Source organism: Urocitellus parryii, unplaced genomic scaffold (genome assembly GCF_045843805.1).
Source record: "Urocitellus parryii isolate mUroPar1 unplaced genomic scaffold, mUroPar1.hap1 Scaffold_40, whole genome shotgun sequence".
Classification (NCBI taxonomy): domain Eukaryota; kingdom Metazoa; phylum Chordata; class Mammalia; order Rodentia; family Sciuridae; genus Urocitellus; species Urocitellus parryii.
Genome location: NW_027553586.1, coordinates 2,557,161 through 2,579,323, shown reverse-complemented (window position 1 = coordinate 2,579,323; position 22,163 = coordinate 2,557,161). Strand labels below are relative to the sequence as shown.

At 38.5% G+C, this 22,163-nt stretch overlaps 1 pseudogene; it reads left to right on the top strand.

Moving 5' to 3' along the window:
* The first annotated feature begins 1,104 nt into the window (after positions 1-1,104).
* LOC144252278 (isocitrate dehydrogenase [NADP] cytoplasmic-like) lies at positions 1,105-16,213 on the top strand (annotated as a pseudogene).
* The last annotated feature ends 5,950 nt before the right edge of the window (positions 16,214-22,163 follow it).

Here is a 22,163-nt window from a genome sequence, read left to right as displayed (position 1 = left end):
GATGCAGATACACCCTTACACTCTTCTATAACCATTTTTTCAGGAATAAGTAGACGTGGATGCTAACATCCGTTAATCCATATTAAAAACTAATAAATTGGCTCGGTTTTTGCTTTCTTCTCCCTTTTCTTGTGGGAAAAATGCTAGTGCCCTCTAGCGTCCAAAATGCACCTTGAGCATTTTGCCCTGCTTGTCAATTATAATCCAATGAAAGATTATTTTAAAAAATAAAATTTCTAACATTGACTCTTGATCATGCTATTATCCTACAAATAGCAATATAAAATACTGTTTTCCCATGTTTTCTAGACTAAGAAATACACATACAAAAATGAATCTCTGGAGGAAATGGAATTTTTAAAAAAATCCACTGTTTTCTAAGGCTTCACATCTTTAGAGCAGCTACCTTGGAACCCGGATAATCATCTTTTTCATTATGTTTTAATGCAAATTGTAAATGCGGCTTATTATAGTATATGGTAATAACTGAAATTATAGGTGCATAAAACCCTAAAGATCTCGTTATTGGTTGTGGTGGAAATTATTTACTGAGGCAGGCAGGGTTGCTTTTATATCTGTTGCATCCTTTGCATTCTGGCATCCCCAAAGCAACCCCATGTTGGCTGGAACACTCTCCTTCCAAAGGCACATTACAATCTACAGACCAACCGGCAGCAGCGGGTAGGGAACCCGCCAAGGTGCTGGTCTGGGTGCCTTTACTGCGGACCTGAAAACAGGCTTCACAGTGCTCAAGATTGGTACATGGCCGGGCTGCTGCAGCCTCAGCGCGGCCAGCTCCCCGGCCTGCAGGTGGCATTCATGTTCCTTGGCAGCTGGGCTTGGAGAGGAATCCCAGCTCCAAGGAAGCCCCTTCCCCCACCAGGAGGACACGGAGGTCGCCCCAAGTACTGAGCCCCAGCTTATCTGGGCCCTGGCCCCGCCCAACCCGAGGAGCTGGCAGGCGGCGATTGGAGACAGGGGCGGGGCCCCGGGAGGTGAGCTGAGGAGGTGGGGCTTGGGAGGGGACAAAAGCCGGGAAGAGGAAAAGCCCTGACCCGCCCACTGGTCCCTGGATCTGTACAGAGATGGTGTCACAGGCTGAAACAGCTGGGCCCAGTGAGGATTACCTGTGTGTGAGTGTGAGTTTGAGCGTGTGAATAACTGTGGCGCCTCCGGCTGCTCGCCAACGTACCTTCCCCTGCAGGTAACCTCAGGCTTTGAGGGGCGGCCCAGGTGCCTGGCTGCTGTGGGAGGCTTTAATTCATAAAAGGCTGGAATGTGGAAAAGAAAGAAAGCTCGGCTATGGAGGGAGGAACTTAGCGGCAAGGCCTAAGTTCAAGTAGGGACAAATCCAGGTATTCAGCATGGGAAAGGGAAAAAAGGAAGAAGAGGGTGCTGGAGATAGGGAAACCTGTTCTCGGGCATGGGAGAAAGAAATTGGGCGCTGAGGAAGTTGGATGCAGTGACAAGTGGAAGACCAGATCTGCATACGGAAAGGAAAATCTTGCTGTAGGAGGTTTCAAAGATGCTTAGAAGACCGTCTTGGATATAATAGGAAGAAAACATGCGACAGTGGGGAACTGGGTGCAAAGAAGGGTGTAAGCTGAGGACTTGGGCGTGGACAGCGAACTCAGGCTGCGAGGGACTGGCAGTGGCACATAGGCTGCGTCCGCCTGGGGGCGCGAGGGGGCGGAGCTCTGGTTTGAATTCGAAGACAGTTCCCTAGGACACCCCGGGGCGCGGTGGGGGTCGGGAAAGCATTCCTCCCTTGAGACGGGATTTCAAGTTCTAGGAGGGCGTTACTCCGCCAGCTCCAAGTGTCTGGGTGTTAAGGTCCCGGCACCCGATAGGGAACATCAAGAGTGGAAATCTGGAAAGAGGAACCCGTCCAGATTCCGTTGGAGCCCTCTTGCACAACGTCCACAGAGACATCTGCAAGCTCACAGCGTCACCGAGGACTTACAAACCCCTAGGCCAGCTAACAGACTACGGACCAGGGACACACCTCGGACGCACCCTCAGATGTGTGCACGTAGAAAGATTTGTACTCCCTCGACCTTTATTTGGAAGGTGGACGTGGACCCAAAGCTGCCCTTTGCTCCTCTGGATACTCAGCACTGTACTTTAAACCAGATAAATCAGGCAGCCTGACTGGTATTAAAAACAGCTAAATCCACCTGACGTGTGTGTGTGTGTGTGTGTGTGTGTGTGTGTGTGTGTGTGTGTGTGTTTTAAGACTTTCTATTCCCGGTTTTGTTGTGTTTTAGGAGATAAACTGCAGTTGAGTCCACAAGATTGAGAGGAGTTGGTGTGACTAGAAGTCCGTTCACTGTAAAGGTGAGAATTCATAATTTCTCTTCTTCTGTACTTTCTTTGATGTGGCGATCCTGCCTTTAATTAGTTTTGAGGGCAAGCTAAGATACTGCAATGGAATGAGTCAAGAATATTTCCAATGATAAATTGAAACTGCTTTATTTCTTTTAGCCTAGCGTCTTCTCTGATCTGCAAGAGACTATATTTGGCCAGCAATTATTGTAGTTCTTAAACATAGCCTTTAAAAATTGGCTAAAAATTTGAGGTTAACAAAAATAAAATAGAGCAAGTGGCTCTTTTTACTTGAACTACCCTGTATTATTATTCCAAGTTTGTTTTCTGGAATTACACTAGTACGTCAGGAGATTGGAATTCAACTACCTTCAGATTCAATAAATGAACTGGTGGCTGTTCATTTATTGGGCTTGAAACAGCCCTTCTTTCAGAAGTTGGGGTTGGATGGAGACAGAAAACCAGAGAGGTATAAGAATTCAGTGAATCCAGTGAGATCTAAAGCCCAGGGCATTAAAATCAAATCCAGAAGAAACACACTAATGCCTTACATTGTAGTAACAATAATTCTTTGTTGTTGTTGTTATTGAAAGATGGTAAAAATTTAATAGATAATTAATGCAGGGAAAACTTAAAATGTTCAGTAATGCATTATAACACATAGAAAAATTATTACAGAGAGTATGTTTGCATTCACTGAGAAGGAAACTAAAAAAAAAAAAACTGTTACTTAGTTTTGACATTTTAAGTACAGAGTCTGATCTATTAACTGTATTTGCCATTAAGGAAAAATAGCCCAGTCTTAACTATTGCATAATACTGTGTAAGAACATGGCCATGAAAATGTACTATCAAAACCAAGATAAGCTTGCGGCTGCTTTTATTTGTTATGTCTTAAAGCAAAGACAGGTATGAAAGTAGGATTAAGCATGACAGATTCATACACTTAAAGCTATACTATAAAATGTTCTTGAAATTACTGATAGAAGTAATTAACTCATCCACAAGTTTGCTCATTTCTTTTATTCTAGTTGAGTTCTAAGTTCCCTGGTAAGATATAGGGAGCCTCCTGAATACTAATAAGCAGGAATCTAGAACTACAAATTTGAGAAGTGAAAGTGCGCCTGGAGTTGGGATTATATCCTTATTTATCACAAGAAACTAAGGTTTACAGCTTATTAAGTATTATAATTTTTTATTTAAAGGCCAGAATGCTTTAGCTCAACTGTTCAAGAGAGACTGTTTTTCAGCTTCTGATCTAATCTTCTTATTTATTTTTGTATTTATTTTTTTTTTTCAATTGATTTCTCCTGACTTTTCAGTCCTCACTCTAACTTAAGGGGTTAAAAGTAATTTGCAGTTGTGTTGCTGGGCAAACTTTCTATTAAAGTGTCATGAGAAGGAACAGATTCTTTTAGCAGGCTCAAGGCCTGTGTCTCTTCGGGAATAAGCGTAAACCATGGTCTTCTTTGAAGGCTCACAGTTTCATTTCTTCCAAAGGATCCAGCTTTGTTCTTTATGGGATTAGATTAATTGGTATTTTGTACCCCCACATGCCATTTTTTAAAATGGCATGTGGGGGTACAATAAAACAATGCTGTTTCCCCCATCCCACCCACTAGTAGTTTATCCTCGCCTGTGAAGGGCCAGAGGAACCATGGAGGAGTTAGGATACTGAAGAACAAGACAGGGACATGCTTGGGTCCTGGGCAGAGGACCTTTCCTATTCAGATTTCTCTAATTGAGAAGTCACTTTTGTATTTAGCTTCACATCTCTGAAGCCTGTGTTGACTCTAGGAAAGCAGAGTTCTACCAGGAATTCTTTATCTTGCACAGTTCCACCAGGAATTCTTTGTCTTGCACTTCTGAAGTTATCTGGAATATGGGTCATAAGAACCAGTTGAATCTCCTCAATGGTAGTTATTTTCACCAAAATAGCCTTTTAGGAGAAATACTAGCACCTGCTGTTCTGCTCATCTTATGGGCCCAATAAAATGAGGAATTGAATTGGATAAATATGTTCAAATAGGATGATATTGTGAAAATAATCTCATTTCATAAGACAAACCAATAGTTGAGAATAGTGATTGCATTATTAAGGACATGTACAAGGTCAGACACCCCTACCCTTTAGCAAGGTGGCCTTGGGCAAAGCTAGTTTTCTCTAAAGGTAAAATGGTTAAACAATTTCCATCTTATAGGGCTAATAGGGCAGACACAAACCACATATAAAGAACACAACACAATGCTTTATACAGAGAAAATTCTCGATTCTGATGGTAAATATAATTGTTATTTGCTTTGCATGTAAGAACTATTATGAACTGTTCTTTTAGTAGTCACAAGATTGTTTATATTTCATTTCCACTTTATAATGAAATAATGACAAGGCATATATCCAATCTGTTCTTCTTTTTAGATTTATTGAAGTAAAAATGTCCCAAAAAATCCATGGTGGTTCTGTGGTAGAGATGCAAGGAGATGAAATGACACGAATCATTTGGGAACTGATTAAAAAAAAAAACTCATTTTTCCTTATGTGGAATTGGATCTGCATAGGTAAATGAATTATTCGTCCATGAAGCTAGCAGATTCAGAAAGTTTAATCTAAGTTATTTCAGGGTGCAATTGGCTTTTAAAAATAGATGTAGCCATGTTTTGTGAACAGGCTTAAATATACCTAATGAACCTTCTAATTTAACATTCTAGTAGAAAAACTGGATTTATCATTATCTAGAACTCAAGAATCATAAGGGGAACAAATTTTGAGGGCTTTCTTACCTTGATTCCAGTGATGGTTTTATTTGTAATAAATCAGTGCCCACGAGTAGCACAATGTATTACTTGTGGAAGAGAAAAAAAACGAGAGGATGTAAAAAATAGTAAAGTAAATTTTATCCTTTCAATCTCAATTTTCTATCATTCTCTTAATCAGTCAGTGGATGTTTCCTTTTCATTCTTGACCTTTCACCCTTTCATACAGCTGCTGCACTGAAAGAACCCTCATGGTTCTCTGAGACACCCACCTCAAGCCCCAGTTCCCTTAGGTCATCTTTGTCTCTTTGCCCCGTCTTTACAGTGTTTGGGGGCAGATGTGAAAGTATGTTCGTAATTCTCTCATTTTTTCCTTGTGTCTTTTATAAGCAGCTCTTGTTTTTGAGCATTCAAACTAAGTAGAGGCAGAATGTTTAAAAAGGTGAAGTGGCTAAAGCCTGGTAGAGTACAATATAGAGCAACACGTTTCAGACAAATTGTTGGCAACAATTAAGTGTCTGCCTCCATCCAGAAGTATTCAGAATGTGTCCTGAGGACCCGTTAACTTGCTTTGGTTTAGAATGTCTGTATTGCAGCCACCATGTGGTGTAAAGACTGTGCTTGTAGGAGTCCACAAAACATACAGGGAACAGAGCATAAAAACAGTTTCCAAGTGGGTTGAAGAAGCATCTCACAAACTCTCTCCTTTTTCAGAACTTTGCATGACATTATGTGAACTTGCAGGGGTTTACAGGGTCCAGAATAATAATGCTAGCCTCTTTAGTATAGACTCATAAGGCCTTTTAAAGGGGTGTCTTTATGCCTAGGCAGAAAAAAAAAGTCAGTGGCTACAAACTAAAGAATTCTTGCAAGTTCAAATAAGTTTTAAATTGTTCCAAAATTGCTGTTATTTCTGCTTCTTTTTGAAAGAAGTATAGTGATTGATTGTTTTTGATTTTGTTTTTTGATTTTTTATTTTGTTTTTGTTGTTGTTGTTTTTATGAAGACTCAGTAGTGGTCCTGGCTATTTATTTCTTCTTTTCTTTTAGAAATGTTAAGGGAAGCAGGAAATCCACTAATTTTCTGGTAGATTCTTCTGATGAGAATCATACTTAGGAACATGAAAACTGTGGCCATCCTTCTTGTGGAGTTGGGATTAGACGTTGTCTATATTCAGCATTTTCTATGCAGGAAGATAAGAAAGTATATGGCTTTGTTAGATTTATGTGAATTATCTAAAGTTGAAGCATTAGACATTTTTTTTATTTGCGAATCAATCAAGATTGCTATTTCTGTGTTTGCATCAGCAGTTGGGATATCTAAGGAAAGAAGATGTGAAAACTAAGAACAGAAATCTAGAGACTATTTGGTTTAGCAATTTTTGAGAGCTGAAGAACTTTAAATTCTTAGAGAACAAAATAAGTTATTCTATTATTTTGTTTTTACTACTTTCCATAAAATCATGTTTTTGTGTTCCATGAACAGCCAACATTCATTCAGCTCTGAATGACCTGCAGTATGGGTGTTGGTGTACGTTGAGCTAAAACTTTCTGGTGCATATGAAACTGTTGATGGGTTCTACTACTTATCCAATAAACTGCAGGCTTGTTTCCAGAACATAGAGACTTGCCCAAGAATTAGGGGAAGGTTCACCTTATGACTAACTGGCATAAATGAAGCAGTCATTAGTATTTTTTGCACAACAGTAATCTTTATACCCTTCACCACTTTAATGTCAGAATACAAAACATCCTTTAAGCCTTCCACCCCTTTATTTTTCAAGCACAATATTTACTAAGGGAAAATTAGGTAGTGCTTAGGTTTAACTTGTATGCTAATTATATAGAGGGAAGCCATGCCAAAGGGTTGTTCATGTGTTGTTATTGCCTCAAGATGGTGAAAAATAGGGGGCAATTTGGCAGAGTTCATTGTTTTCCATTCAATTTCCGGATAGACAGCTCCCACTAGCCTAGTTCTCTTGACTCTTTACTTCCTTCTTGAATTGTCAGTCATCTTCTATGTTTAGGATACATCAGTGCTAAAACTTGACAGATTTAGGTGTCTTTGAGGCCTTTATGTTCTGCATAGCAACCTCTGCCTGTCACCAGTGGGGTCATGGATTATAACTTATTTATTTTCCTGAAGTATTGATACTTTTTTCCCTTTCTAGCTATGACTTTGGCATAGAGAATCTTGATGCCACCAATGACCAGGTCACCAAGGATGCTGCAGAAGCTATAAAGAAGTATAATGTTGGCATCAAATGTGCTACTGTCACCCCTGACGAGAAGAGGGTTGAGGAGTTCAAGTTGAAGCAAATGTGGAAATCACCAAATGGCACTATCCGAAATATTCTGGGTGGCACTGTCTTCAGGGAAGCAATTATCTGCAAAAATATCCCACGACTTGTGAGTGGAATGGATAAAACCCATCATCATAGGCCGTCATGCTTATGGGGACCAAGTAAGTCATTTGGGCATAATTTTCCATATATTTTTACATGACCCAGCAATTCTGATTTATATGGGTTTTTATCCTTATCTTTTGGTGTCTACACCCATTAAGCAAAGTTGCAAAATTTAGAAATTCTAATATGTATAGCTGTATATTTACCCACATTTAGGTAGAGGTAAATACAGATAAACTTACTGTAGATACCCATCTCAACACATGATTTTTGCCAAACATGTTTTTTTCTTTCTTTATCCTTTTGTTAGTAATATCACACAAATGGCCAATTGTTTTTTATTTTTTTTTTATTTTTTAGTAGTATCATATGATCCAACCAGATCAGTGGTTTTCAATGCTGGCTGCATAATAAGATCCACTTATGAATGATTCATTGGTTTGGTTAGGTTTAGCTTTACCTTTTTGGTTTTTGTCTAATATCTGAGTTTCATCTCCACCAGCTGAAATCTGAATTCAGGCTTTTGAATCAGTTCCACAAGTGATTCTAATGTACAGATAGGGTTGAGAACCACCAAATATGATATTAAACATGATAACTGGCTTAGTATTCAAAAGCAATCTAGTTAGAACATTTTTTCCTACTTGAAAACCAAAAATGGATTCTGTATTTCTATACAAATAGACTCATTGCCAAGTTAAGCAGAAAAGCTGCCAATTAAACGAATTCCAAATTGTGCTGAGGCAGGTTTCAGATTTTCATAGAAAGAAGCTTATGTCTTACAAGAACCTTAAAAACAGGAATTCCCTAATGCTAAAATCCAAAATTCACACTTCTATGTAGTCATCCCTGTAAACGGTGTGGCCAGGGAAGATATTTCTGGGGACAGGGTTGCCAGCTCAGTCCCCAAGGAGTTGGTTAACTTTGTTCCACCCTGTGGTTCATACTGTCCCTTCATCCTGGCCAGGCCCCACACAGGTACCAGAGTCCCAAGCAAGGATACATAGGTGGCAGTTCTTACCAATTCAGTCTGTCTTTTTTTTTTTAATTGTAGCATCAGTCATTTGTAATAATGGACATTCTGTTGTTTAAAGTCAAGATTAAAATTTTCAAATGCCAGGTTGATTTGCTGTGTAAATGTGCATAAACCCTATGCAAAGCATTTATAGTGCCTTGATGTCTCAGTTCTTCCTTTTGAGAAATGGAAACAAATCAGCAACCCATAGTGAATGACTTTATATGTCATAAGTGTTCTTTGTAGAATAGATATTTAATCTTTTTTGTTATCTGAATGCTCTTTTACCTACTGTATTACTATAAACCTATAGGTGTGGCTGGTGTTTGTTAATTCCTAACTCCAAGTCTCCCAATTAACCCAAGTCTTTGAGTAAGTTTCAGTGCACGAATGACTTGTGAACACCTCATGTGTACCAGGCATATTTCTCCACTGGAATGGCTTATGCTCATGAGGGAGGTGAACAGGATTTGGGGGGGGTTCATCAACTGTCACAGCAGCTTCCAGATGATTTTTTTCATGTGGACAAGTGATAACTGGAACGACTGAGCCCTGAAAGTCTAAGTAATGATCCCAAGTCTCTGGACTCAGGATGCATTATTTTCATTATATCACACTGACATCTTTGTAAGATTGATGTGAGAATCAAATGACATCATCTTAAAGCATTTGATAAGGACAAAGCATCAGCTCTATCATCATTTTCAGCACAAGTAGTATTATAATCCTCCCTGCAGGACAGCTTCCTCAGCCCATGGGCCAGGTCGTATCTCTTCATCACCCTGCAGCATTTTTATTGATTTATAGGTTTATGACTCTTTCTGACATTTGAAAACTCTCTGTCACTTCTCACTTAGTATTGTCTTTATTAGGTTGGTAAGCTTCCTAAAGAAAGTATCTTGTGTTATTCTCTGTGTTCTCTGTATCAATGCCCATAAAACTGTCACATACATGGTAGCCTTCTAATAAATACTGAATGACTTTTTAATGTGCATTACCACTAACTAGAGGAACTCTGGACTATCTTCGTTTCTATCTCTTTAAAGATCTGCCAGATGTGGTAGCCTGTAATCCCAGCAACTCAGGAAGCTAAGGCAGGAGGATCCCAAGTTCAAGGCCAGCCTCAGCAACTTGGGAGACCCTGTCTCAGAGTAATTAAATAAAAAAGACTGGGAATGTAGTTCAGTGGTTATGCACCCTGAATTCAATCCCTAATAACAACAACAAAAAAGGACAAGCTATATTCTCTTGTTTATCTTGGTGTGCTCTTGTGCTCATGTGTGTTTCTCTGTCTCTCTGTCTCTCTCTCAGATATATATATATATATATATATATATATATATATATATATATATATTTCCTTATAATTCCTATTGGGATATTTTTCTTTTCTTAATACCTTTTTCCTACTTACATAGTACAGAGCAACTGATTTTGTCATTCCTGGGCCTGGAAAAGTAGAGATAACCTACACACCAAGTGATGGAACCCAGAAGGTGACATACCTGGTACATAACTTTGAAGGTATGTATGAGTCCATCATAAGCTACATCTTCTTTTTTAAAAAAAACAAATGATTTAGAAACATTATTACTGTTTTTTTTTTCAAAATTAGTATGTGACTGCCTAAAAATATAACCCAATTCTACACTTCTACGGACCAAAAATCTAACTTAAAAAGTAGTTGGTTCCATACCCTCCCATGGCATGAATAAGGCATGAAGGGGTTAGTCACTTAACTGGAAATGCATATAGGCAATGACAAGGAGACATTTGTGCATTTGTCTTAAAATATGGAGGGAAGATTTGCAGGAATATCTTATGCACAAATGGTATAAATTAAACATTAATAGCCCCAAATCATCTGTCATGCAATCCTGCCCTTTGCTCTGGTGGGGTTTGTATTTAGAAATGGTTGCATTATTTGCTAAGATTTTCTCCTTGCCCTTCTGGGAATTTATCCTGTGAAAGTGAAACATTTGTTTTTTTTTTTTTTTTCTTCCCTGGCAGCTTCAAAGTTTCATTAGGGCAATCCCACCCAAAAGTTGCTGAAAGTACTCATTGAAACAAACAAATTTAAAAAATTTAAACAAACAAATTTTTAAAAAAGATAACACCTATATATCTTTTTTTTTCCTTACCTCCTTTAAATAATGTCATCTTAATAGAATCTACTTCTGTGAGTTTCAGCACCCTGGGAGTTGGTATGGGTTCAAGTTTCAGTAATAACAGAGTTCAACTAATAAAAGTTGTGAAACATGAATAATTACATGTAGCGTAATTATTTCCACCAATTGCAGTAGGCATGCTCAGTATCCTTCTGAAAATTACAAGAATTTTCATTTCGTATTTAAAATGCAAATCTCTCTCAATAATTATGGGCTGAGTACACCCTTAAGTTCAAAATACATGTTGGAAATTGTTAAAGTACATAAAAAACAAATTCAAAATTATTTGCCCATTTGTGAGTATATTTCTGTCACATTAGCAGGTTTTTTAAAATATTTTTTAGTTGTTGTTAGACTTTTATTTTATTTATTTTTATATGCAGTGTTGAGAATCGAACCCAGTGTCTCACACATGCCAGGCAAGTGTGCTACCGCTGAGCCATAGCCACAGCCCCCATATTAGTAGTTTTTGGTATTTCAGTATCTTTGGGATCCTGAGGACCATATGTTTTTCTTATTTCCGTGGTCCTTCCAAAACAAGTTAGACTATTCTTATCTAGAACTGATTTTCATCCTATCCTGTCCCTTGAAAACTCCTGAACTGTTCAGTTTGGAAGACTGCCAGGGACTTGAAGTCTAGGCTCAGCCAGGGGAGCCAAGAATTGGTATTTTGGTTGTGGAGATTCCTTTAACCTCGTTCCAGCTATCCCACGTTTACTTTCTTTTTTTCTCTCATTGCTCCCTGCAGTGGGTGGTGGAGTTGCCATGGGAATGTACAATGAAGACAAGTCAATTGAAGATTTTGCACACAGTTCCTTCCAAATGGCTCTAAGGGTTGGCCTTTGTATCTGAGCACCAAAAACACTATTCTGAAGAAATATGATGGGTGCTTTAAAGACATCTTTCAGGAGATATATGACAAGTAACTGCCATTCTTTATTCCTTTTTCTTTCTTTTGTTTCCAAGTAAGCTGGCATTTATGGTATAGAATTTGCATTTCCTTATCCCTTTGATTCTGCGACAAATCAAGTGAAAATCTTCAATAATCCTTAAATTAGATAAGAGCAAAACTAAGATTTAGCAGGAGTGAAATAAAACCACTCTAAATTGCTTTTGGAAAATAAACATGTTCTAAAACAGGGCCCATCCTTAATTTTTCACAGAGCCAGGATTGTTTAGTATTTGACTAAAGAACCCTGTTAGTGATAGAAAGTTCTGATTTGACAAATATGTCAGTTTATGAGTCAGGCCCATTTTCTTCCTTCTAAAAATCATTGTAATGATTGAAACTCTACCTTACATGGTCTTTTGAACTTAAGTATAAATTTATAACAACCTCGGGCCCAACAACCTGTGAGGTGAGCCTGTGTTAACTCTTCAGTTCAGATGCAGTTTTTCTGGATAAAAAAAATCTTTCCAAAGGCATTTTGATTCCCTCTTCCAACTATCCATCTGTACTAAGCCTAGAAACTGTCCCATAGTACATCTAGTTTCCTGAATGATATCATGTCATTGGAATATCTTTTATTCCCTTTGTTATATTATTTTTTCTTTTCAGCACCAAGATTGAACCCAAGGGTGCTTTACTAATAACCTATACCCCAGCTCTTTTTATTTTTTATTTTGAGACAAGGTCTTGCTAAGTTGCTGAGGGTCTTGCTAAATTGCTGAGAAGTTGCAATCCTCCTGCCTAAGCCTCCTGGGTTGCTAGAATTATAGGAATAGACCACTATACTCAGCTTCCTTTGCTACATTCTTAAAAGACTCTAAGTCTCAAGAATATGATCAGTACTATATTGAAAATTAGAAATTAAAGCAATAGTTGGGTCAGCCTACTGTATCACACCTTTCCTGCAAGGTGTGACAGGTGGCCAAATTGGGGTTTCATAGCCAGAGAATGCTTGAGCAGAGATTTAGCCTGTGTTAGAGTCCCACATTTGTGCTCTGTCTACTGAAAAGGCTGCTCCCTGTCCCCTTCTAAGCCTTTGGGAGAAGCAGATGACAGCCCTGAAAAGCCAACTTCTTTTTTAATTGTTCTAATTTTTCTCTTGTTTCTTAGGCAGTACAAATCCCAATTTGAAACCCAAAAGATCTGGTATGAGCATAGGCTCATCGATGACATGGTGGCTCAAGGTATGAAATCAGAGGGAGGCTTCATCTGAGCCTGTAAAAACTATGATGGTGATGTGCAGTCAGACTCCGTGGCCCAAGGTAAGGAGCCAGAGCAGCAGGTGAAGGTAGATGGAGCCTGCTAGCCCTGAGGTCATTCCATGGTAGATCTATAGTTTGGGAAGAGGGATTTTGTAGTCCTTAGTTGTAAAACTATGAAATGGTAGTGCTACAAAGCACCCAGATCCATCATTCATTTTCTGACACATAAAGAAATTAAGTTTAGATGGGGAAGTGGATTATTCAAGGTCACAGAGGAAATAAGCAGGGGTTTAACACTGCGGGCTCCAGTCTTAGGTTAAACTCACCTCATCCTTTTTTTCCTTGAAGTTTTAAAATGTCCAACAGGTAGCCAACTACCTGGTCCAGAAGTCACCCCCTTTTCCTGCATTCATTTTCCCTCCGGTGATATTATGAAAACCGAGTGTACTCAGGCAAGAAGGAACAATAAAGTGAGTGGCCTGGGTTGTCGGGCCACTACCGCATGTACCAGAAAGGACAGGAGACGTCCACCAATCCTATTGGTAAGATGGTGTCTACTCCTACATCGATTTCTGACAAGAGAGTGTTCTCCAAAGGAGATCTCCAGAGGAACTCAGGCACATTCCTTAGGCTACTCAGTGTTTTGTGTGAAAAGTCATCAGCAAGTAGCTAATGAATTCTACTAATAGGAGCTATTTTAACATGCTTAATAATGTTCTCAAAATGTGCTTTTCTATTTTGTAGAAGAGTATACCTTACAGAAAAGAATATTATCAACAAGTGTATCAACTGTCCCTAGAGCAGTGAAATGTCACTGGAGGCTACACATCTAAAAGTCACATGGATAGATGCCTCCAACAAGGTGTCAAGGTCAGCACTTTAAAAAGAGATAGCAGCCTAAAAAGAGGAGACCAATGTAGACATGTAGACAAAAGATATAGAGACCTTTTCTAAGACAGAAATGCCTTAAACATCAAGCTCTAGTACCATACCATTAAAATGTAGGTGTTTTTTCCCACACTTTTTCTTAGTGCATTATAGTTGCATAATGGTGGGGTTTGTTGTTACATATTGTACGTGCACAAAATATAACAACAAAACTTGGCCAATATCACTTCATAGCACATTCCCCCTCTCTCCTCCCACCACCCCCTGGTCCCTTTTCTAAGACAGAAATGCCTTAAACATCAAGCTCTAGTACCATACCATTAAAATGTAGGTGTTTTTTCCCACACTTTTTCTTAGTGCATTATAGTTGCATAATGGTGGGGTTTGTTGTTACATATTGTACGTGCACAAAATATAACAACAAAACTTGGCCAATATCACTTCATAGCACATTCCCCCTCTCTCCTCCCACCACCCCCTGGTCCCTTTCCTCTGGGGTTTGGGGTATTGGGGGGGGTAGTTTCTATTTGGGAAAGTATTTCCAGCTTTCCTAAAACTTCTGCCCTATATGGATATCATCTAATAAAACCCACAACCTAAATTTTTTTAAATGTTCTGTTTGGGGGAATTGTGAAAGATTTGGGAATTCTTAGACCTGGGATGGCTGTTTCTTTTTTTTAGCTTCCATTTTTGCCTGGACCAGAGGGTTAGCCCACAGGGCAAAGCTGGATAACAATAATGAACTTGGCATCTTTGCAAAGGTTTTGGAAGAAGTCTGCATTGAGACCATTGAGGCTGGCTTTATGACCAAGGACTTGGCTGCTTGCATTAAAGGTCTACCCAAGTAAGTATAAGATGCCCTGAACTCTGTGGTCAGATTGCCATTTACCCTCACCAGCATCAAAACACCAGTGTTTTTTGTAATTATGTAAATTGATATTCATCATCCTTTTTAGGGGTCACTAGACATTATCTATGTAGTGTCAGACAGTAAACATTTCAGATTGTGTATGTGTATGTGTGTGGGGGGGTTCTGGTGATTGAACTCAAGAATGCTCCATCATTGAGCTATATCTTTAGGATTTTTTTTTTGGCAGGGTCTTACTAAGTTGCCCAGGCTAGCCTTGAATTTGTGATCCTCCTGCCTCAATCTTCTGGTAGCTGGGCTTACAAGCATATGCCACCAAGCCCAGCTACATTTTAGCTTGTGGGACATAGAGTCTTTTGGGAACTATGCAAATACTAAACTTGGCATCTACTGTTGTGGCAGGAAGGTGGTCATACATAATACAAAGATGCATAGATACAGCAACTTGCCAATTATACTTTTGTGTACAAAACCAGACTACAGGCTAAATTTATTCTATGGCTGGGCTATAATTTGCTGATCTAGTTAACAATAATTGAATGAACAACTTATTTAATTTTAAGAAAATGATAGTCAATTAGGAAAAAAGGGAACTCAGAGTCTAGCTAATTCCATCCCATTATTTTCTTTAATTTACAAATGAGACAAATAAGTAGCGCAAGTATAAGATGTTCATTGATTACTATCACTTCCTTAAGTTCCACTAACCTTCAGTACAGTGGAACTTACTGTGCATTGATTGCCTTGGGCTTTTCTGAGGACATGGTAACCAGTATTCCATTGCATTAGCTGCTAATCAGATAACTCTCTCAAAGTCAGAGTTAGTTACCAGGACTCATCTTAAGAAATTTTAGAAAAAATTAACACTAATACCAAGTCCCAACTGGTATATCCTCAGAGATTTCAGTACACCCAAATAAAGTGCATATACTCAATCACTGCAAATTTCTTAACTTGAATTTCCATCGAGAATACAATGTTTGAAATGTTCCAATCTGTAGAGTATATGTAGTATCTATAGGATCTTTGCAGCCTATTTGATGGGCATGTACCAGCAGGATTATGTCAGTTAGTCCATTCTTTTTTGTTTTTCTTAAATAAAACACTGATAGAAACAAGAGCATTTAAGCTTTTTTAAGAACATGTAACGGTGAATGAGAATGTAGGTAAAGGCATGGCTATACTCTCAACAGGTTTTATTATTTCTAAGAATTAAGGAGTAGGATGAGTCTGCTCTCATTGGATTAGTCTAAACTGAAACTTTTGATAGTTTCAACCTCAAAGCTACATGGCATGGAACCTACTGTGAATGTTTTTGAGCCTCCACTGCAGGATGCCCAAGACTGGGTCAGCCCTATGAACTGGAAACATAGCCATTGTCTGTATTCTTGTTGCTTGGTAATATTAATCGGTTGACTTCTAGAAATAGATAGAATACTATGTTAAATAGTGTTTTTAGGAATTTTTTCTCTACCTCCTACAATATTAGAAACAAACTAAATTTCCATCTTTCCTTTTTTCTCTCCTTTTAGCGTACAGCGTTCTGACTACTTGAATACCTTTGAGTTCATGGACAAACTTGGAGAAAACTTGAAGATAATACTAGCTCAAGCCAAACTTTAATTTCATGTCTGGGCTTAGGAGGATAAGTGGTCTTGGTAACTAGGTCCACAAGTTTACATTTTTTTTTTTTTGTATCACACTCACAGGTTAAAACAAAATCAATTTTATAATTTGTTTGTAAGCTGGAGTTGATCTTTTCTATAAGTATACACCCTTTTTCTTATATATACAGTAATTGCCACCTTCCTGAACGTGGCAGGGAACTCTTTTTAAATTGTGTTTTATTTTCTAGAAGCATCCTAGGAGTTACTTTCATATTCAATGTTATTCCTTCACATGTTCCAATATAAATGACCAAAATCAAGAGTGCTCAAAAGGGTTAACAATAGCCACAGTATTTTTCCCTAAAATGTGTATAATATAGTACTTTACTCCCTTCCCCTATTGTCCATGACTGTGGGCACTGGGAATTTTGGTGTTACAGATGTCCCAGTATGTGAGGTAGCTACACATTGAACGTGCACATGTCTAGAACAAAGAATGTAAGTGTAACTAAAACATGTTGAAGTCACTGCACTCATTTTATTTCAAGAGCATAGTGAATGTGTCCAAAGTGCTAAATACTTTTGAGGACACTGGAGAGTTCAGAATGCAAAATAAATACTTCCTAGAGGTTTATCTTCTGTATTTGTCTTTTCTTCCTCCTCCTCTGGCCTGAGGATTTTGCTACCCTAAATAGCATTTTATCCACGTGCAATAATGTAAACTGTACCTTTTTTGGACTTCTCCTGGCCTGTTTCATTTGTTTTATATAAATGTGATTTCTCAGAGGTTGATATTAAACACTATTCTAGTCCAGTCTTCATCTGAACTGTTAATTTTAATTAAAATCAAGTGCTAATGACTCTTTTCTGGGTTTTTATTTATGCTTATGCCCAGCACATTCTGCCTCCTTGCCATAGGGATTTGATCTGGGGTTGGGGGGTGGGGAAAATCTCTGCTCTCAAGAATTAACTGGGGGGGAGGGGGGATGGATAAGAAAACAGTGAGAGGTGGATCCCACTACATCGAGAGGAATGAGAATGGCCAAAGGTCATTACTAAAGGAGTAATTAGATAATAGATTCTGTCCATGCACCGCTGAGGAGTTCAGGCATTATCTTAAAGGTTAGTAGGGAGCCAATGAAGCCTTTTAAGAAGGAAGGGACATGATTATATTTTCATTTTTAAAAGTAGCACTTAGGGCAGCTCTTTAAAAAATAGGTGATGAGGGGTAGAATGGTGGGCACATAGAGAGGAAAACCTTCTAGGAGGCTGTTGGATTACTGCAGGCAGGAAACAGTTAAGGCCCAGCTGGAGCAGTGGCACTGAGAAATGGATGAATCCCTTAGATAAGTTGAATGAATGGGTACTGGCAGGGCACATGGGGGCTGAGGGAGAAAAACAAGTCGAGGAGGCTTCCCTAGCTTACCATACTTAGAGAAAGGCTGTCCATATCCTAGCATCTTTGAGAGGGAGGCCCTGTGAGGTTTTGCACTCTCATGCCTTAGAATTCAGTAAGCAGGGGTGGATATCTCTTGGCTATTTCCTGACAAGCTTGGAGTCAGGCCACAGACACTTCCTTAGCATACCGTAAGCCCAATAACACATGGAGTTTTTCAGACTCCTGTGGGGTAGAGCTAACTCAAGATGTACATTTGACCAAGTTTCCTCAGTGCTACCCTTGAGGTACACCCCAGTCTAAGCTCTAGAGCCTTGAACAGCCCCACACAGAAGAATATCATTAAGCAGGTAAGGCCCTATGTCTTGGCAATTTATCTCCAGTCAAACTGAAGTTAGAAGGCAAGGCACATGAGCTCTCTTGAGGGATGAGGGAATGGGATATCCATTCTTCTCATACAATCAACTATGTCACTCAGGCAATAGGGAAAAAAGCATTGCATCCAGATAAAACTATTCAAAAAATAGGCAATAAATGTTTTCATCTCCCATACAGATTTTTTTTAAGTTTTTATAACTATAGTTATGAATAAGATTCTACAAAATTTAGAATTAACATGCCATGATATTTTGTTTGGCTTTGAGAGCATTGTAAACTGGTAAGTTATTTTTTGGCTAGTATTTGTTCCAATATAAAGATATATCAACAAATCAATTTTAACATTAACGCTTCTAAATCTTTTTTGTTTAATAGTATAAATTTGGATTAGAAGGACAAGGACAAGGAACATCAGTTCTTTTACATAATTCTCTACTTGCATTTAATTCTCACTGAAGTCTTAAGAGATTGTACAACTGTTTTTAATTAGAAACCAGAAAATTAGACTGATTAACTTAGAGTTGGAGCTGATATTCCCTTAAAGCCCCTTGATGTCCAAAAAACTGGTGAAACTTAAGTTCCTTCATATTATTGAACCTTTGGCCTTTCAAATTACTTCAACATTTAAAGTTTACATCTAAAAAATTGTCAAATAAAATATATTTTCACTCTTCTCATCTAAGCCATCATAACTATTAGAGGACCCAGTCCCCCTTCCACTGATATGATTTGAATTAATTTAAAAAGCAGGACTGGGGATGCAACTTAATGGTACAGAGGTTGCCTAGCTTGCATGAGGCTTGGGTTTGATCCTCTATTATCCCTTTGCTCTACATAGCAGCCCATGTTTGTTCAGCGTTTCATGGGGAAGGTAAATGGGGCCTTTGATCAAGATTGCAAAATACATTGATAGCCACTAGTGCTCAGGAATCTATAACAGATCGGGCTCTTTCCACCATCTGCCTGTTTCAGGTTTGGGTAAAAGAAGAAAATATCGAATGTTTTCTTTTGCCAACAAATGATAGCATGGGATTGGATGATCTTTAAGTCCCTCCATCACTCACAGATCCTGGGAGTTCATGAGTGCTGCTCCATTGGCCACCAGGATCAGCATCTTCCAAAAATACTTCATGTTCTAAAATAATCAGATGAGCAGATGCTGACCAATACCTCCACAGGGTAATGGTTTATTCTGAAACAACTAGAGAGTCCAAATAGTTGACCTGGAAAATGTGCTCTTTAGCAAAACATTGATGGTAGGAAGATCCAGGGACAGAAATGAAGAGAGTTCCAGACTTTGAAATTCTCTAAATGTTGCAGATACTGTTCCTTAGGAGGAATTTTTTACTGAAAATATTTAAGTGTTAATCTTAACAATTAGAATCACAGCTATCCCCTGTGTTCTACATGAATTTTTTCTAAGACACCAACTCATGACTTCCTATTTCCCACTTCAACATTTTTATATAATAAAAATTTCCCTGAAATTAAGAGTTTGGATAAAGAGAGAGGATTAGAAGCTAATCTAAAAATAATAATGAAATCTTGATATTATGTCAACACTCAGTAAAATTGCTATAGTCCTATCACTTCTCTCATATTGGAGGTTTTATTCCATAGTCCCTATTTTTTAATGTTAAGGAAAATAACTTCTGAATTGCTGATTGCTCTGGAAAAAGAAACAACTTTGAATTTCCATGATATCTGAGGCTCTGCAGGAGTAGAAATTCGCAGGCATTGTAGCATTGTTTATAACTTTTAGTTTTGATGCTGTTCCAAACTTACAGAAAAATTCCAAGAATAGTATGAGGACATTTTTAGTATTCCACCATTTGATATATCATATTCTCTCCACTGCCCCATGCATGCAAATATGCTCTCCCCCTCCTCCCCCACACTCCCTGAGCTACTTTAGAGTAGTTTGAAGATATTTTAATCATTTGCTCCTAAATACTTCAGTGTGTATTTTCTTTAAAAACACAAGGATATTCTCTTATACAAACACAGTGAAATTATCCAAATTGGGAAATCTAACATTAATACAATGCAATACAGTCTCTATTAAAATCTCAACAACTGCCCCAGTGATATTTCTGGCTTCCCCTGTTCACCTTCAGGATCATACGTTGCATGTAGTTGTCATGCTTCTAGTCTATCAATTCAAAACCAGAAACTAAAGAATACTTTATTTTGGATCTTAGAATCTGCAATTTGGAAAACAGCTCAGACAGTTCTAAATCATGGTTTCAAAGAAGTAGGGGAAGCAAGGAGCTTTCCTGGGCAAACAGTTCTGAATTATGACACAATGGCAAAAAAATTTTACACACGAAACTTCTATTGAATACTGGGAAAGAACGGGCGCTGTTAGATAGGTAGAAGATAGAGAAAAGAACAATGTGCTTAGTAAGAATATCTGTGAAACTAGAGCTCAATAACCTCTTAACCCACATCTTGAGTCTCTGAACATGATATAATTATCTGGTCATTTCAGATGCCTGCACTCAAAGAGTGGAGGTGGCCAAAATTCACATTCCCAGGTTCTCAGGCATAATCTGGAGATGCACATGAGTGCTACTTCCTTAATGGTGTGTGCAAACTCGTGTGTTTTGCAGTACTCGGGACTGAACCCTGGACTTCCCATGCTAGGCAAGCTCTACTACTAAGCTACAACCCCAGCCTTCCCTCCACTCCATTTTCAAAAACTCTTCTGGTGTTGCTTTCACCTGATTTTCCTTTTTATTTTCACACTCCACTTGTCTTAAATAGGTCCTCGGCCTTTCTTTGTCTTCCTAAACCTTGACATTTTTTTAATAACATAGGCTAGTGTAAGGTGAAGGAAAATTTTCTCTCTCCTCTTTGAAATTTCACTGAAATAAACAGAAAAAGACAGATTAAATAGGAGAAAAGGCATGCAAACTTGTTAACTTACAAAAGGAGAAAAATCACAGGAATGAGATAAACAACTCGTCCATTATTCAGAAACTTTCCATTATTCAGAAACTTATATACTCCCCTTGTTCTGGTATATAAGGTGATGGAGGTGAAGAATGGGTGATAGTGAAACATCTTTAAAAATCCATGGGCTTAGAGAACATGCAATATCCTGGGACCTAGTCCCTTGGCCCTGCAGAACAGACAATGGGTTGTAAATGATTCTCTGTGGGTCCAAAGTAGAGGACAATGCAGTGTGACAGAAGTCTGCCCAAGTGTGTTGACAGACTTTAATCTTTATACCCACCATATGTGTTTAGTTTTTTCTGGTTAATATTTTTGTAAAAGGACTGAAGACAATTATTGTGCTCTTCTTTTGGATGATCAGGTGAGGTAGATAAAGGAACTTTCAGAGTGCACCAAAGCAATATTGCACCCTTAGTGTGTAATAGTGGGGAGAAAGGGGGAAGTGTGCATGGTGTTGGTTTGCACCAATACTGGTGAAGTTATCTTTGCTCGATTGGTTAAGGTAGTTCTTGTTTCCTCCACTGTGGATGGACTGTTTTCCCCTTTGTAAACACATAGTAGGCAGAGATGCCATGCATGCATCATCAAACTTCACTCATAATTTACATATGATATAATTATCATCAGTGTTTATATTCCACTGTAATGAACAGATTTTTCTTCCTCTATTTATCCATTTATTCCTTCATTGACATTAGTGTGTACTCACAGATTCTTATTTTATTCCATGGACTATAATCCATCACCATCATTATATATTTTGATGTTTCAATTGCCTCAGAGTTGGCCAGGTGTGAATTTCATCAAGTAGGGTCCTGAGAGAACTGTAACATTAAGTTTTTTGTAAGCAGTTAATTTGACAAGAGAAAAATACTTTCTGTATATATTAGAGCACCTAACATCACCAACCACTTTCTTAATTGACACTTCTTCTGAAAGGGGCTATCACACACAATCTTCTTTTTCTACCAGTAAAATGTCTCTGTCCTTGCCTTCTTTCTAGATCTGACCTCCCACCAGCCCCACCCCAGTGGCTCAGCAAAAATTGTTGTTGGGAGATTGCCATTTTCAAGATGGGATCTCCAGACTACAGACTTAAAAACTTAAAGGTAGCATTAAAAGTCAGGTCTGGATTAGAAACATAAGAGGATACTAGGGTGCTGGGACCACCAGTTCCTAACCCTTTGGAGAGATGTGGAATCTACTTTTTGTTGTTGTTGTTGGTACTGAGAATTGAACCCAGGAGTG